Below are 16585 nucleotides of genomic sequence, written 5' to 3'. Positions count from 1 at the left end.
GGCTTTTGGTATAGCAGCTGTAGAGACTAAGGACATTAAACAGCTGTCTACCTTGCCTGGCCTCTCAGAGGACCCTTCTGCTGTGGGGTTGCTGAAGGTTGAAGAACAATAGGTGCCAATTGATACTACCACGGCGCACCGACAACAATATCGCACCAATCGAGACTCCCTGATCCCCATTCATAAACTGATTAGACAATTAGAAAATCAAGGAGTGATTAGCAAGACTCGCTCACCCTTTAATAGTCCTATGTGGTCAGTAAGAAAGTCTAATGGAGAATGGAGATTAACTGTGGACTATCGTGGCCTAAATGAAGTTACGCCACCGCTGAGTGCTGCCGTGCCAGACATGCTAGAACTTCAACACGAACTGGAGTCAAAGGCAGCCAAGTGGTACGCCACCATAGACGTTGCTAATGCATTTTTCTCTATTCCCTTGGAAGCAAAGTGCAGGCCACAGTTTGCTTTTACCTGGAGGGGTATCCAGTACACCTGGAATCGACTGCCCCAGGGGTGGAAACACAGTCCTACTATTTGCCACGGACTGATCCAGACTGCACTAGAAAAGGGTGGAGCTCCAGAACATTTGCAATACATTGATATCATTGTATGGGGTGATACAGCAGCAGAAGTTTTTGACAAAGGGGAGAAAATAATCCAAATTCTTCTGAAAGCTGGTTTTTGCCATAAAAAGAGGCAAGGTCAAGGGACCTGCCCGGGACATCCAGTTTTTAGGGATTAAATGGCAGGATGGGTGTCACCAGATCCCGACAGAGGTGATCAACAAAATAACAGCTATGTCCCCATCAACTAATAAAAAGGAAACACAAGCCTTCTTAGGCGTTGTGGGTTTCTGGAGAATGCATATTCCAGATTACAGCCAGATTGTACGCCCTCTTTATCAAGTGACCAGAAAGAAAAATGATTTTCAGTGGGGTCTGAACAATGACAGGCCTTTGAACAAATTAAACAGGAGATTGTGCATGCATTAGCACTTGGACCAGTCCGTACGGGACAATATGTTAAAAATGTGCTCTATACCGCAGCTGGGGACAATGGTCCTACCTGGAGCCTCTGGCAGAAAGTACCAGGGGACACTAGAGGTCGACCCCTAGGGTTTTGGAGTCGAGGATACAAGGGCATTGCAGCCAACTATACTCCAACTGAAAAAGAAATATTGGCAGCATATGAAGGAGTTAGAGCTGCCTCAGAGGTAATTGGTACTGAAGCACAGCTCCTTCTGGCAAGCTGATTACCAGTACTGGGCTGGATGTTCAAGGGTAAGGTTCCCACTACCCATCATGCAACTGATGCTACATGGAGTAAATGGATTGCATTAATGACACAGTGGGCTCGAATAGGAAACCCTAATCGCCCAGAAATCTTAGAAGTGATCATGGACTGGCCAGAAGGCAAAGACATCGGACTGCCACCAGAAAAGGAGGTGACACGTGCTGAAGAAGCCCCACCATATAATGAACTACCAGAGGATGAGAAGCAGTATGCCCTGTTCACCGATGGATCCTGCCATCTTGTAGGAAAACATCAGAAATGGAAAGCTGCAGTATGGAGTCCCATATGACGAGTCACAGAAGCCACAGAAGGACAAGGTGAATCAAGTCAATTCGCAGAGGTAAAAGCCATCCAGCTGGCTTTAGACATTGCTGAACGAGAAAAGTGGCCAAGGCTGTATCTCTATACTGACTCATGGATGGTGGCAAATGCCTTGTGGGGGTGGTTAAAGCAGTGGAAGCGAAGCAACTGGCAGCGCAGAGGCAAACCTATTTGGGCTGCTGAATTGTGGCAAGATATTGCTGCTCAGCTAGAGAAACTAGTCGTGAAGGTACGTCATGTAGATGCTCACGTACCTAAAAGTCGGGCCACTGAGGAACATCAAAACAACCAACAAGCGGATCAAGCTGCTAAAGTATTCCAATTAGATCTGGACTGGGAGCATAAAGGTGAACTATTTTTAGCTCGGTGGGCTAATGACACTTCAGGTCATCAAGGGAGAGATGCAACATACAGATGGGCTCGTGACCGAGGGGTGGACTTAACCATGGACTCTATTGCACAGGTTATCCACGACTGTGAAATATGTGCCACAATTAAGCAAGCTGAACGGTTAAAGCCTTTGTGGTATGGGGGGCAGCAGTTGAACTCTAAATACAGGGAGGCCTGGCAGATTGACTATATCACACTCCCTCAAACCTGCCAGGGTAAACGCGATGTGCTTACCATGGTAGAGGCAACCACTGGATGGCTGGAAACATACTCTGTGCCCCATGTCACTGCCCGGAACACTATTCTGGGCCTTGAAAAGCAAATCTTGTGGCAACATGGAACGCCAGAGAGAATTGAGTCAGACAATGTTACTCATTTCAAAAACAGTCTCATAGACAACTGGGCCAAAGAGCATGGCATCAAGTGGGTATATCATATCCCCTATCATGCACCAGCCTCTGGGAAAATTGAATGCTATAATGGGCTGTTAAAAACTACCCTGAAAGCAATGGGGGGTGGAACCTTTAAAAACTGGGATAAGCATTTGGCACAAGCCACCTGGTTAGTTAGCACCAGTGGATCTATCAATCAAGCTGGCCCTGCTCAGTCAGACCTTTTACATACAGTAGAAGGGGATAAAGTCCCTGTGGCACATTAAAGGAATCTGTTGGGGAAAACTGTCTGGGTTCTTCCTGCTATGGGAAAAGGCAAACCCATTCGTGGGATTGCTTTTGCTCAAGTGCCTGGATGTACTTGGTGGGTGATGCTGCAGGATGGTGGAGTCCGATGTGTCCCTGAAGGTGATCTAATCCTGGGTGAGAATACGTAATTCTGAACTGTATGATGTTAATTGCTACATAATACTAACAGTGTTCAATAAGTGTCTTACAGGTTAATGCAGTGACGATGAGACTGGAGCTAGCTTCATCAAGTGGCGTCCAGTAGCCTCCTTGAGATTGACATCTTTAACCTGCAACCCGTGGGCATGAACCGTGACAAAACTCATACCATCTTTCCTGCCCTGAGAGACTGCTATGCCAGATGGAAACCCACAATCATGAACTAAATGAACTTTTTGTATAGAGATTAATTATAAATTAGTGATATCTGTATATATTTGAAAATGAAAAGGTAGTGGTGATCTGAGTATGACATGAATGGTATGGAATAAGGGGTGGAATGTCCTGGTTTGGCCTAAAACAGAACCTATTTTCCTTTCAGTGATTTTTACTTTCAGCTAAGTTTCTTCTAAGTAACTGCACTTTCTGAATCTAAGTGCATGTTTTGCAGACAGTGTCTGCTTCTAGGACTGATAACACACAGAATCACAGAATCACAGAATGTTAGGGATTGGAAGGGACCTCGAAAGATCATCTAGTCCAATCCCCCTGCCGGGGCAGGATTGCCTAGACCATATCACACAGGAACGCGTCCAGGCGGGTTTTGAATGTCTCCAGAGAAGGAGACTCCACAACCTCTCTGGGCAGCCTGTTCCAGTGTTCAGTCACCCTTACGGTAAAGAAGTTTTTCCTCAAATTTAAGTGGAACCTCCTGTGTTCCAGCTTGCACCCATTGCCCCTTGTCCTGTCAAGGGATGTCACTGAGAAGAGCCTGGCTCCATCCTCTTGACACTTGCCCTTTACATATTTATAAACATTAATGAGGTCACCCCTCAGTCTCCTCTTCTCTAAGCTAAAGAGACCCAGCTCCCTCAGCCTCTCCTCATAAGGGAGATGTTCCACTCCCTTAATCATCTTTGTGGCTCTGCGCTGGACTCTCTCTAGCAGTTCCCTGTCCTTCTTGAACTGAGGGGCCCAGAACTGGACACAATACTCCAGATGCGGCCTCACCAGGGCAGAGTAGAGGGGGAGGAGAACCTCTCTCGACCTGCTAACCACACCCCTTCTAATACACCCCAGGATGCCATTGGCCTTCTTGGCCACAAGGGCACACTGCTGGCTCATGGTCATCCTGTTGTCCACTAGGACCCCCAGGTCCCTTTCCCCTACGCTGGTCTCCAACAGCTCTGTCCCCAACTTGTACAGGTACATGGGGTTGTTCTTGCCCAGATGCAGGACTCTACACTTGCCCTTGTTATATTTCATTAAGTTTCTCCCCGCCCAACTCTCCAGCCTGTCCAGGTCTCTCTGAATGGCTGCGCAGCCTTCCGGTGTGTCAGCCACTCCTCCCAGTTTTGTGTCATCAGCGAACTTGCTGACAGCGCACTCTAATCCCTCATCCAAGTCATTAATGAATATATTGAATAGAACTGGTCCCAGAACCGACCCTTGCGGGACTCCGCTAGACACAGACCTCCAACTGGACTCTGTCCCGCTGACCACTACTCTCTGGCTTCTTTCCTTCAGCCAGTTTACAATCCACCTCACTACCCGATCATCCAGACCACACTTCCCCAGTTTAGCTGCGAGGATGCTGTGGGAGACCGTGTCAAACGCTTTACTGAAATCGAGATAGACCACATCCACAGCTTTACCTTTAACACTCAAAGGTTATAGTTATCACTGAGGCACCAGTAGGGATGTTATGCAGAAAGGCTCTTGCTATACTTATTCTTAGAGAAACCAAGGTCATTGCTAAATTCCTCACTGCTTATGAGTGAAGAACCACAGAAGGGTTGCACCTCCAGGGAGGAGCAGACAGGACAGGTGACCCAAAATTGACCAACAAAGGTATTCCATCCCATACACGTCATTCTCAGTATAAAGTGGGGGAATCACGAGGGTCTTGCTCCTTCTGCTATGGCCAGTGTCCGAAGAGGATTGTTTTCCTGCTGCCCCTGATCCCGATCCATGCATCCCTGAATCCAGTTCCTGTCCAGCCTGGGCTGTTGCCGCTTGTCTGCGGCAAGCTCCCTTCGGTTGCTGGCTGGCCTGAGGCTATTCGCACCCCAGGGCCATTGAGCACTGACACCAATGTGAGGATGCAACAAATGGCGTTTATTTAACTGCGTAACAGCCTTATATAGTCGTCTTGTCCCATACGAGCTCGCGTGATACTTGCACTTCCTGCTCTTTTCGCCACACCTACCTTTCCGTTACAACGCGAGATTTTCCGGTCGCCGTACCCTAATCTACCTACATTTCCCCCTCCCCATGCTTCAAGTCATGCGAAGTAAAGCGTATTGCTGATTCTGATGCCTTGCGTCAAAGCGTAAGCGTAACTAGCGGATACAACATCCTAAAATAGGAAAACCAAAACATGTTAGGAGAATAACTCTAACAACAACAGCAACAACTATTATGAGTTTGTCCCAAGAAAACCAAGACATTAGCCATCCCCAGACACTAGCTCCGATATCAGCTAGCCATTGCCATTTAACTGGATCCTCCTTAGCTATTTCTACCAAGCTATCCGCTGCCTTCTGGAGGATTACATTACGTTCCTGGATCTGTTAAAGCTAACGTAAAGACTCTCGCAGCGCCTTTACAGACAGGGAAAGACAAGAACTCCCCTGCACAACAGTTCTCACCGGTTATTACCTCGCCATCATCCAGTTCCACTCTCAATGTCCCTAAGTCCCTCTTCCTTCATCGAGACAATCAACTGCCTCGTCTCTCAGGTTTCAGGAAGATGCCCATGGGTTCTAGAGTGCCAAAAATGCACCACCCATATGGTTCTCTTGGGTAGAAACATTTGTGAACAGTACCATTACATAATAATAATACTAACGGGTGCTGCAGACAAAAAGGGAGTATCCCTTATATCTATTTCATCCACAACGAGGGAACTATTTACAGTAGTGTTCTGCCCTGGCTGGAAACGTTCCCCCCAGAGCTTTGGTCCTCGACAGTATCGTGTCTGGTTATGTACCCGAGCCCAGGTTCTCCAGTAAGATTCCCCTGCAACTCCTGAGATGCAAAGTAAAAGCAAGCTAATCATAAGCGCATTGTTCAAAGCTTTTGTTTCACTCAGCAACGGTCGCCGTTCCTCATCTTTCTTGGCGCCCCGCCGCTTTACCAGGCTCTCTGTACTGTCATGACTCCTCACGTCTGAAGGTCGAGGCTGGTGCTGTTTCGGCTTCCCCCACAGGTACTCCTGCAAAACATAAAGCTCGGACAGCGTACATATTACTTCAGGTTAGGATTTTGTTTTAAATCAGGGCGCAAACAGCGTGTAGGGACCCACTGTATAACATCATCCCGTTTGATGGCGGCATACCCCCTCCCGTGATGTAGCAGCTCCCAACCTGTTTCCCACTCCGCTGTCCCAGGGAACCGAACCTTGACTGGGGGGCCCACTTCTGGCACCCCTGTGGAGGTAGATTAGGGTACGGCGACCGGAAAATCTCGGGCTGTAACGGAAGGTAGGCGTGGCGAAAGGAGCAGGATGTGTCATTATCGTGCGAGTTCGTACGGGACAAGACGACTATATAAGGCTGTTGCGCAGTTAAATAAACGCCATTTGTTGCATCCTCACATTGGTGTCAGTGCTCAATGGCCCTGGGGTGCGGATAGCCTCAGGCCAGCCAGCAACCGAACGGAGCTTGCTGCAGACAAGCGGCAACAAGTGGTGACCCCGACGTGATTGCTGGGCTGGCGGACCGCAGGCGGTCGGAGTGGGTTCGCGAACCATGGAAGCCTTGATAAAGGTGATTTCGTTACTGGGCGGGGAATTTAAGATTTCTGTGAAATCGAAAGACGTAGCCCAGTGTGTGGACCGTCTCGTTAAAGGGGGGGGCGGTGGCAGGACCGGCTGATTGTTTACAGCCGAATACCTGGGAGCGGTGCTCGATGCAGCTCGCTGAGCGAGCTATGGCAGCGGGTTCTGCCAAAGAATTAAAAACATGGGGAGTTATCTTGTGGCTCCTACGGACTGTGCGGGAGGACTGGGCGACATGGGATGCGGCTCGGACGTGTTTACATGGGGTCTACCCTGACCAAGACAGAAGTGACAGTGGTGAAACTCCTCCAACATATACTCTCTGAGAGAGGAATTAAATATGACGAAGCTGCGTTAAAGCAGTTACTGTTTTGGGCAAAAGATAAAGGACATTTTACAACCTTTAATGATGTCTTTGAAGTGCCTTTATGGGAGCAGATTGGTGACTCTCTCTGGAATGCGGTGTCAAGTGATGATAAGGAAGCCTTTAAATTGTCTGCTACATGGAGGCTGGTTAGTGAAGCGTTAAAAGGAATAAAAGCAGAGAGAGAAGTCACACATTCAGCTTTTATGGCTTTAGGACCACAGGCGCCTACTACCCCCTCACTGTTTGCGGGACCAACACCTCCCATAGCCCCGGTGGCTGTACCGGTGGCAGCTCCTTTATCACCGTGGGTACGGACGGCTCCGAAAAAAGCTGAGGAGCGGGGAGTGAGAAAAATAGATACAGATCCATCAGAACCGGTAGTGCGCCCTAAAACACGAACTCGATTTGAACTAATTGATTCAGACGCTGAACAGGAGACTTGGCAGAAACCCCCTCCGAAACCCCCTCCCTCTCATTGATCTCTCTACGGATGAGGCTGAGCAGGAGGACAAGAAGGAGGGTAAACATGCTTTGTACCGACCTTTACCAGATTCGCCATTTACGGAGTCAGCAGTACCAGAGTCACAAGGACTTAAAGGACTGTTACCATCACGAAATGGACACGAACTTGACATGACAGAGCTTGGTAGATGACTGGAAGAATTAAAGACGGAATTGCAGCAGCATCGTTCAGCCAACGCCTCGGGACACGTGACTATGTCTCCCCCAAAAACCCCCCTCTGTGTTCGAGACAAGTATTAGGGCCACCTCAACCTCCTTTACAACTCCCTACTCCACCTTTAGATCAGGGCGGGGGGGGAGGTTTGCGTCCATCTGGTAATGTGGGAGGTGAGGGAGAGGGTCAGCTTCCGCCCGCGTATACAGGGGAAGGGGGGGGAGGTGAGGGAGGAGTGAAATGGAAAGGGGTCATTCGAGATGTGTTATTAGAAGGAGTTGTGATTCCACGGGCATATCCGGTGATTGTGGGTGCGGGTCCTGAGGGAAGAAATATTTGGCAACTGTTAGATTGGAAAATTGTAAAAGAAGCATTACCACTATAGTTAGCGAAAGACAACACAGGTGAGGACTGCAGAAAAGTTGTTGCAGGGATGGCAAATAGTAATGCCACCTTAACTGAGCTAATGGATGCTTGTGAGAAAGTAGGAACCACCACATTTCAGATGGAGCATTTAGCAAAAACTTGTGCAGCGGCAATTAAGGTAGTTCATCGTTGTTATACATGCGAACAGGAAGGTCACTTTAAGAAAAACTGCCTTAAGAAGTTGAAGCTGAGTGGGAGAGATAACTCTGTTTTGATGTGTCATTGCTGTGGGAAGCTAGGGCATTTTGTGAAGCTGTGCAGGTCTCAGTATAATGCTCAAGGTCAGCTGATAACAACCAGCTGCAGAATACAGGGAAACTGGAGAAAGAATGTGGGGGGGGAACCATATGCTGACACAAATGAATCTTCCCAGCCAGTTCCAGGCCTATGCAGTTAACTCGCAGCCCGAACCGCAGGGAGCGCAGGACTGGTGTTTCCACACGGGGTTAACCTGTGCGGCTGCCAAGCCTTGGACCTGTGGCAAACAGGGATAATGCTAATGCTGATTGTCAAAAGATCATTGAAGCTTTACCTGGAAAAACAGATTTGAATGCTATGATAAAGGCATGTGCAAAAGTGGGTACTGTGGAACATAAGGCTCAAGTTATGGCTGCGGCCGTACTTGGGGCTTACGTTGTCACAATTGCAGTCTCTATTCAAATTGTTAGCAGGGGACACAACTTTAACAGCGCCACGACACACTACTTCAGAGATACAGCAACTGATTACTGAAATAGAAAGCAGGCTACATTCCAAATTTGTACATCGTATTGATTTGAATCAGGAAATACAAATTATCACTTTGTTTGATAGGCAAATTCCGTATGCAATAATTGGTCAATGGAATTCAGAATGATCAGATTCGTTACAGAGCTATTGGCACAGATTATTCATCAAAGGACGGATGCGATGTCGGGAGCTTGTGGCCAGAGATCCCTGCATCACTAACCGTTCCTATTGCAGCTCAATATTTTGAGTGGTGTATGGCTAATAGCTTTGCTTTGCAAACAGCTATGGAGAATTTCTCGGGACAGGTTGTTTACCACTTGCCCTCCCATCCTGTTATAAAATTGAGTGCGGAACTTCCAATTGCCACAGGAGTGTGGTGCGCAGACACTCCTGTGGATGGAACTACCATTTTTACGGATGGATCTGGGAACAGAGGCAAGGCGGGCCTTGTCTGGTATTCTGATGGCAAGTGGGAATCTATGGTAATACAACAAAAGGGTTCACCTCAGGTGGTAGAATTACGAGCTGTATTAGAAGTATTTCAGAATTTTCCCATTCCCTTTAATTTGATTGCTGATTCAGCATATGTAGCTGGCATTATAAAGCAATTGGATAGATCTGTTATAGAGCATATATGTAATCAGTGTGTTTTTGAATTGCTGCGAGCTCTGTGGCAAGAAATTCAAATCCGAACTGCATTGTTTTATGTTTTACATGTAAGAAATCATACTAATTTGCCTGGGTTTATTGCAGAAGGCAGTGCTCGAGTGGACTCTTTGGTTTTTCATCCTAAAACAACAATTTGTACCAGAGTGGAAGCAATAGCACAATTGCTTTTCAAAGTGCATAGAAGGATTACAGACATTACCGGACTAGACTCAGATGCTATCTATTTACCTATCAGAAAGGAATATCTACAGTGGTTAACAAATCAGTCAACTCTTTTTCAAATGGCCTTACAGGACTTTACTGGACAATTGTTAACACATTTGCCAAAAGATAAAAAGCTACAGTTTATTTGCAAACAGGATTGGGAAGAAAAACCTATCAGATCAGAGATACCTATGACTGGACTAACTGTTTTTACTGATGCAGGAAAGCGATCACATTCAGCAGTTATTACCTGGCAAGAGGATGGACAATGGAAACATTGCAAATTCTCAGGACAAACTGAGGACTCATTGCAGACACTTGAATTTTTTGCGATATATCAGGTTTTTGTAAAATGGACCAATAAGAAATATGCGACTTTACACTATTTTGCTACAGTTGCATCAAGCAATAAACCTCAGAGAGATACCTTATTTTGTCACCCACATTCGTAGTCATCAATTTGATCAAAATTTGAGCACTGGAAATAATAAAGCAGACACACTTGTATCCTATACGCAAATATCACCAAATTTATTTGAACAAATACACCTATCCCATCAATTCTTTCATCAATCAGCGAAAATGTTAGCGAAACAATTTCACCTCACCATGGCACAAGCATGTGAATTAGTTAGTGTTTGTCCTAGTTGTCAGAAAATTGGCATGGGAATTGGAATAGGGGTAGATCCTCGAGGGTTGAGTGCGTTGCAACTGTGGCAAATGGACGTTACTCACATTGCAGAATTGGAAGGCTCAAATATGTTCATGTATCTGTTGATACGTTTTCACATGTAATATGGGCAACAGCACAAACTGGGGAAACAGGTCATCATGTCAAATGACATTTACTTGCTTGCTTTGCAAGTCTTGGGGTTCCACAACAACTTAAGACTGATAATGGACCAGCATACTGTTCATAAATTTTTCGTCAATTTTGTCAACTATGGGGTATTACACATGTCACCGGGATCCCTCATTCGCCTACGGGTCAGGCGATTGTGGAACGTGCTCATAGTACATTGAAACAGCTTCTGCAAAAACAAAAAGGGGGAGAGGAAACTGAACCTTCTGAGAGACTTGCAAAAGCTGTTTATGTACTTAACCATTTAACTTTAGCAGGAGATAAGGAGCGACCCCCAATTGTAATACATTGGGAGGCAGTTCGACAAGGAGCAAGCTATGTGCAAAACAAAGGCAAAGTGTGGTATAGGGAACCAGGTACTACCGAGTGGTTGGGACCAGGGGAACTATTACTAATGGGTCGAGGTTATGTTTCTGTCTCTACAGGCGCAGGAGTACGGTGGATTGTTTCTAAAAGGATGGTTAGCCACATTATTAGAGGGAATAGTTTATATAGTTGTGATTATAATTATCATAGGGATCTGCGTGGGTTGTGTTGAGGCAATCATTGAGAATAGTATATGGAAGTAGTGAGATAATAAATCTAACTACTTCCAAAGGGGGAAATTGATACCAGATGGTTTAGCAACGGTTTAGCAAGAGTAGGCCTCAGAGTAGGCTCTAAAAGGCCTGATCTGTGTTACCTTTAAACAGAATCAGCTTTCCTGTCAGTAGTTTTCCTTTCAGCTAGAATAATAGAGAATAACAGTATGTTCTGAAGTAAACTGCATGTTTTGTAGATAGAGTCTGCTTATGGGAATGTTTATAATAGGCATTATCCTACTTGTGTTACCCTGTTTGTTTGCATGTTTGCAGAAAGCTGTGCAACGAATGGTCAATACAACCTTTGTGGCTCAACAACAGAGAGCAGGATTTATGGGTAACCAAGGCTGGGATTCTCTGACTGGGCTCTGCGAGACACAGGGAACCAGGTTTGAGTAAGAAACAAAAACACAGAATTAAGATTCTTGGGGAGGGGGAAGGATTCCCAGACGTAATTCCTGTCAACTACCAATCTCACATTTTACATCGCGCTCTTTATTCTTTAAATCATTTTGCCCGGGGAGACCAAGAGCGTGCCCCAATTGAGCGACATTGGGGTCCAGGGGTGCCAGAAGTGGGCCCCCCAGTCAAGGTTTGGTTCCCTGGGACAGCGGAGTGGGAAACAGGTTGGGAGCTGCTACATCACGGGAGGGGGTATGCCGCCATCAAACGGGATGATGTTATACAGTGGGTCCCTACACGCTGTTTGCGCCCTGATTTAAAACAAAATCCTAACCCGAAGTAATATGTACGCTGTCCGAGCTTTATGTTTTGCAGGAGTACCTGTGGGGGAAGCCGAAACAGCACCAGCCTCGACCTTCAGACGTGAGGAGTCATGACAGTACAGAGAGTCTGGTAAAGCGGCGGGGTGCCAAGAAAGATGAGGAACGGCGGCCGTTGCTGAGTGAAACAAAAGCTTTAAACAATGCGCTTATGATTAGCTTGCTTTTGCTTTGCATCTCAGGAGTTGCAGGGGAATCTTACTGGAGAACCTGGGCTCGGGATGTTGTATCCGCCAGCTACGCTTACGCTTTGATGCAAGGCTCCAGAATCAGCGATACGCTTTACTTTGCATGACTTGAAGCATGGGGAGGGGGAAATGTAGGTAGATTAGGGTACGGCGACCGGAAAATCTCAGGCTGTAACGGAAGGTAGGCGTGGCGAAAGGAGCAGGATGTGTCATTATCGTGCGAGTTCATACGGGACAAGACGACTATATAAGGCTGTTGCGCAGTTAAATAAACGCCATTTGTTGCATCCTCACATTGGTGTCAGTGCTCAATGGCCCTGGGGTGCGGATAGCCTCAGGCCAGCCAGCAACCGAACGGAGCTTGCTGCAGACAAGCGGCAACACCCTGGACCCCAATGTCGCTCAACTGGGGCATGCTCTTGGTCTCCCCGGGCAAAATGATTTAAAGAATAAAGAGCGCGATGTAAAATGTGAGATTGGTAGTTGACAGGAATTACGTCTGGGAATCCTTCCCCCTCCCCAAGAATCTTAATTCTGTGTTTTAGCGTCTGATTAGCACGCTCTACAATGGCCTGCCCGGTAGAATTATACGGAATGCCGTGTTTGAGCGTGATACCCCACCACTGGCACCACTGACGTGTGGTATGAGCAATAAAACAGGGGCCATTATCAGTTTTGATCTCGACAGGTAGGCCTAGCCAAGCGATTGCAAGATTCCAATGTAGCTGAATGGAGCGTGCTGTTTGTTTCCGATGTGGGGTGGCCACAGTCATCATACTGTAAGTATCCACTGTGACTGCCAGCCATGGCTGAGGTCTGAGTTGAGGACATAGGGTGAAGTCTGATTGCCATATGCCGTTAGGCTTCAGTCCACGGGGGTTGACCCCAGCACTCCATAACGGTGAATGCTGACAGTACGGGCAGGTCGCAACGAACTCTCGAGTCTGCGTGAGAGGGATGCCACAGCATTTTGCGAGCGCTCGTGCTCCGATATGCAGAAAGCCGTGGAGATCTTTGGCTTCAGATAGTGTCCATATCTTATTCGCTGCTTTGTCCGCCATCGCGTTGCCTTCCGTAAAGGGGCCTGGATAGCGTTGATGTCCGTTAACGTGGATGATTGAACATGTTTGTTGGCGCTGCTGTAGCGCATCCTCTAGCATACAGGCTATGGCTGAACCAGTGTACCCTGCAGTAGTCATTTTTTGTGCCAATTTCCAAACGAAAATGGAGTCTGTGACGATGTTAATGTGTTGATTGGGTTCCATCTGCACTGCCAATGACACTGCCTTAGCTTCTAGGTGTTGCACGCTTGAATTGCTGTCCGTGTATGTGACCTTCCTCCATTGTTTTTCTGAGACCCATACCACAGCGGCTGTACTAGTACGCGAAGATGCATCGGTGAAATAGGTGGTCCCAGGCTTTGGAGTTGAAAGCACTCGAATCCTGATCGTGGGTTGGCAGGTCTGGAGATGCTGGAGCAAGGGGTGTGACTGGCCAGGGATTATCCTTCCATGATATGTGTGCAGAGCTAGCATAATTTCGTCATCAGTTACAACTAAGGTATCCCACACCTTTCTTTTGAACGGCACATGAATCTCCTCTGGATCACGTCCAAAGTGTCGAACAGCAGCTGTTCTAACCTTTTGGAGTAGCAACGCGGTGGCTCTAATGTATGTCATGTACGCGGTCGTCATTTGGTTAGAGAAAAGCCACAATAAGACTTGAGGACATCTTCCTAGCTGTTGTGTGAGGGCTCCCGTTGCCCCCTCTGAACCCAACATGACCAGGGCAACAATAGGTTCTTTGGGATTCCATCTGCTGAGGCTTGCCGTGGCCAGAAGCTTCTCAATTTGTCTCAGGCTCTCTTCTCCCGCTTTTGACATTGTTCTTGGTTCCCATAGGTGTTTCCCTTTTAACAGCTTGTAAAATGGTGCCATGACCTCTGGAGGGATCCCAATGATCGGTCGCATCCATTGCAGGGCTCTGACTAACTTCTGCACATCATGCAGGGTGGAAATTTTTGGATTTAACTGGATGTTCATAGGACGTACCGTGTTCCCTGTTATACAGGTGCCCAGGTAGGAAACGTCATCTCCTCTTTGGGTTTTTGCGTCTGCGATGAAAAGGCCGACACTCTGGAGTGATGCTTTTACTTCTTCCTCCATTTTTTCCACTTGGGGTGTTTCTGGGGCTGCCAGTAGGATGTCGTCCATGTAATGACTAATCACTGCTTCAGGAAAGTGTGCGCGCACCGGTGAGAGCACTTGGGCCACCACATATTGGCAGATGGTTGGTGAGTTCTTCATGCCTTGAGGAAGGACCTTCCATTGATAGCGTGTAGCTGGCTCCTCCAAATTCGTAGTTGGGACAGAGAATGAAAACCTGTGCCGGTCCTTAGGATGTAATGGGATGGAGAAGAAACAATCTTGAATATCCATTACCACAATTGGCCATCCCCTAGGGATTGCTGAGGAAAGGGGCAGGCCAGGTTGCAGTGCCCCCATGTCACACATCTGTTGGTTCACTGCTCGTAGGTCATGCAAAAGACAAAATTTACCAGACTTCTTTTTTATAACAAATATGGGTGTGTTCCAAGGGCTAAAGCTCTCCTCAAGGTGGCCTTGCTCTAACTCTCGTTGTATTATTTGCTGCGCGGCTGTAAGCTTTTCCTTGTTTAATGGCCACTGCTCCACCCAGACAGGATCATTGGTTTTCCATTGCAGCGGTATCGGTGAAACTGCTGGGGCAGTGGCCCTTAGGATAAATTTGTTACCTCTTTTCCTTGATGCTGGAAGCCGGGAGCAACATTGGTGATTTGCATCCCCAGGGCAGCAAGCACATCGCGGCCTATCAGGGACTCTGACAGATCTGTTACATAAGGTTGTGAGATGGCTTGTAGTCTGCGCCCATCAGGTTCATACAGGGTGAATAGAATGAGTTCCTTACTTTTATACATGGAGGTGGTGCCTCCCACCCCGGCTATGTAGCCGGCGCCTTCCAACTGCCACTGCGGCGGCCATATATGGAAGGATACGACAGAAACATCTGCTCCGGAATCAAGCAACATATTCAAAGCTATAGATCCTGCCTCGGGGTGTTCGATTATTTCCATGCAAACTCGGGTGATCGGTCGTCGTTTAAAATCTAGTGCCAGGGCCACTGATGGCCCCCTATTTGGTCCTGCTTGCCCGGAGGGCTGTATGAAGGGATTCCGGGGGCAAAAACTGGGTTCTGCGGGAAGGCTGGCCCCCGGGCCTGGCCTCCCCGCCTCCCGTTTCCCTGGGTTTTTCTACAGTCTCGGGCCATATGTCCTGTTCTTCCACATGCCCAACACGGCCCCGGTGCATTTCTGGTCTCATATCCTCTTTTAGTAGGACAGCGCATCTTTATGTGACCTTTTCCTCCACAGTTGTAACATCTGCCTCTAGACTGGTTATCATGGGGAAAGGCTGCTGCAACTTGCAACAGTGTCTGGACAGTTGTGTCAGAAACTCGGGACTGACGTTCCAATACAAACCTAATTATTTGTGCCACATTGGATCCTTTAGGTAAATGCTGTAATATATCTTTCACGGAGTCATTACTCTGTTGCTTTATGCACTCTATCATTACGGCAGTGTGAGCCTCCTCTGGCAAATCAGAGTCCTCTGTTGCCCTTTGTAGCCGATCACAAAACACCTCAAATTGCTCTGCATTTGCCTGCTTGATTTTTGTCCAGGGAGGCTCCGATTTCACCACCCTAGCCACTTCCTCATAAGCAATTCTTGAGGCCTCTGTTGTAGCAGTTATTTCTCTAGGCCGCAAGCCTCCTGCCTGCTGTTGTGGTGTTAACATGTTCGCAGCTTTCCCCACAAGCCTGTCATAAGTGGTTCCTGCAAGTGGATGGTCTTCACTGGCGGCTGCAGCGGCAGCTAATCGGTAACACCTTGTCTGCCAGGCCTCCTTCCAGATTACCCATGAGCTTGGGGTCAGTACAGATTGTGCTAGCTGTCGTATATCTGTGGGCAACAGGCCCTGAGCATGTATGCTATCTAACAGTATCCGCGTGGAGGGATGTTTCAGCCCATGGTCTTTTATGGCTTGCAACAGCGACTGCACTATCTTGGGTTCCAAGGGGACCCATTCTGCAACGCCCCCTGCCTGCACGCGGACGGGAAAAACAGCAGGCATGCGTTGTAGCTGGATCCCTTCCAAAGCACAGTTTTCTGCAATGATCCTCCAATTAGTCAATGGGATCTTTGGTGCCTCCCCGGTCTCTTTTCTGTCCCCTGCTTTCTCTACTCGCTGCAACACCTGTTTTTGGTGCAAAACCTCCCTCTTTATTTCCTCTAACGCCTCCACGAGTTGGTCGACTACCTCCAGGTGCGGTCGCGTCGGTTGTGGCGGTTCCCCCCCCCGCCTCCCGCGTCCGCTGTACCGAGGCGGGGCTCCACGCTTGTTGCAAGCGGGTGGTGAGCTCCTCCACCTCCTGCCCCCC

Source organism: Nyctibius grandis (assembly GCF_013368605.1).
Source record: "Nyctibius grandis isolate bNycGra1 chromosome W unlocalized genomic scaffold, bNycGra1.pri SUPER_W_unloc_1, whole genome shotgun sequence".
Taxonomy (NCBI): domain Eukaryota; kingdom Metazoa; phylum Chordata; class Aves; order Nyctibiiformes; family Nyctibiidae; genus Nyctibius; species Nyctibius grandis.
Note: the sequence above shows the minus strand (reverse complement) of the source record.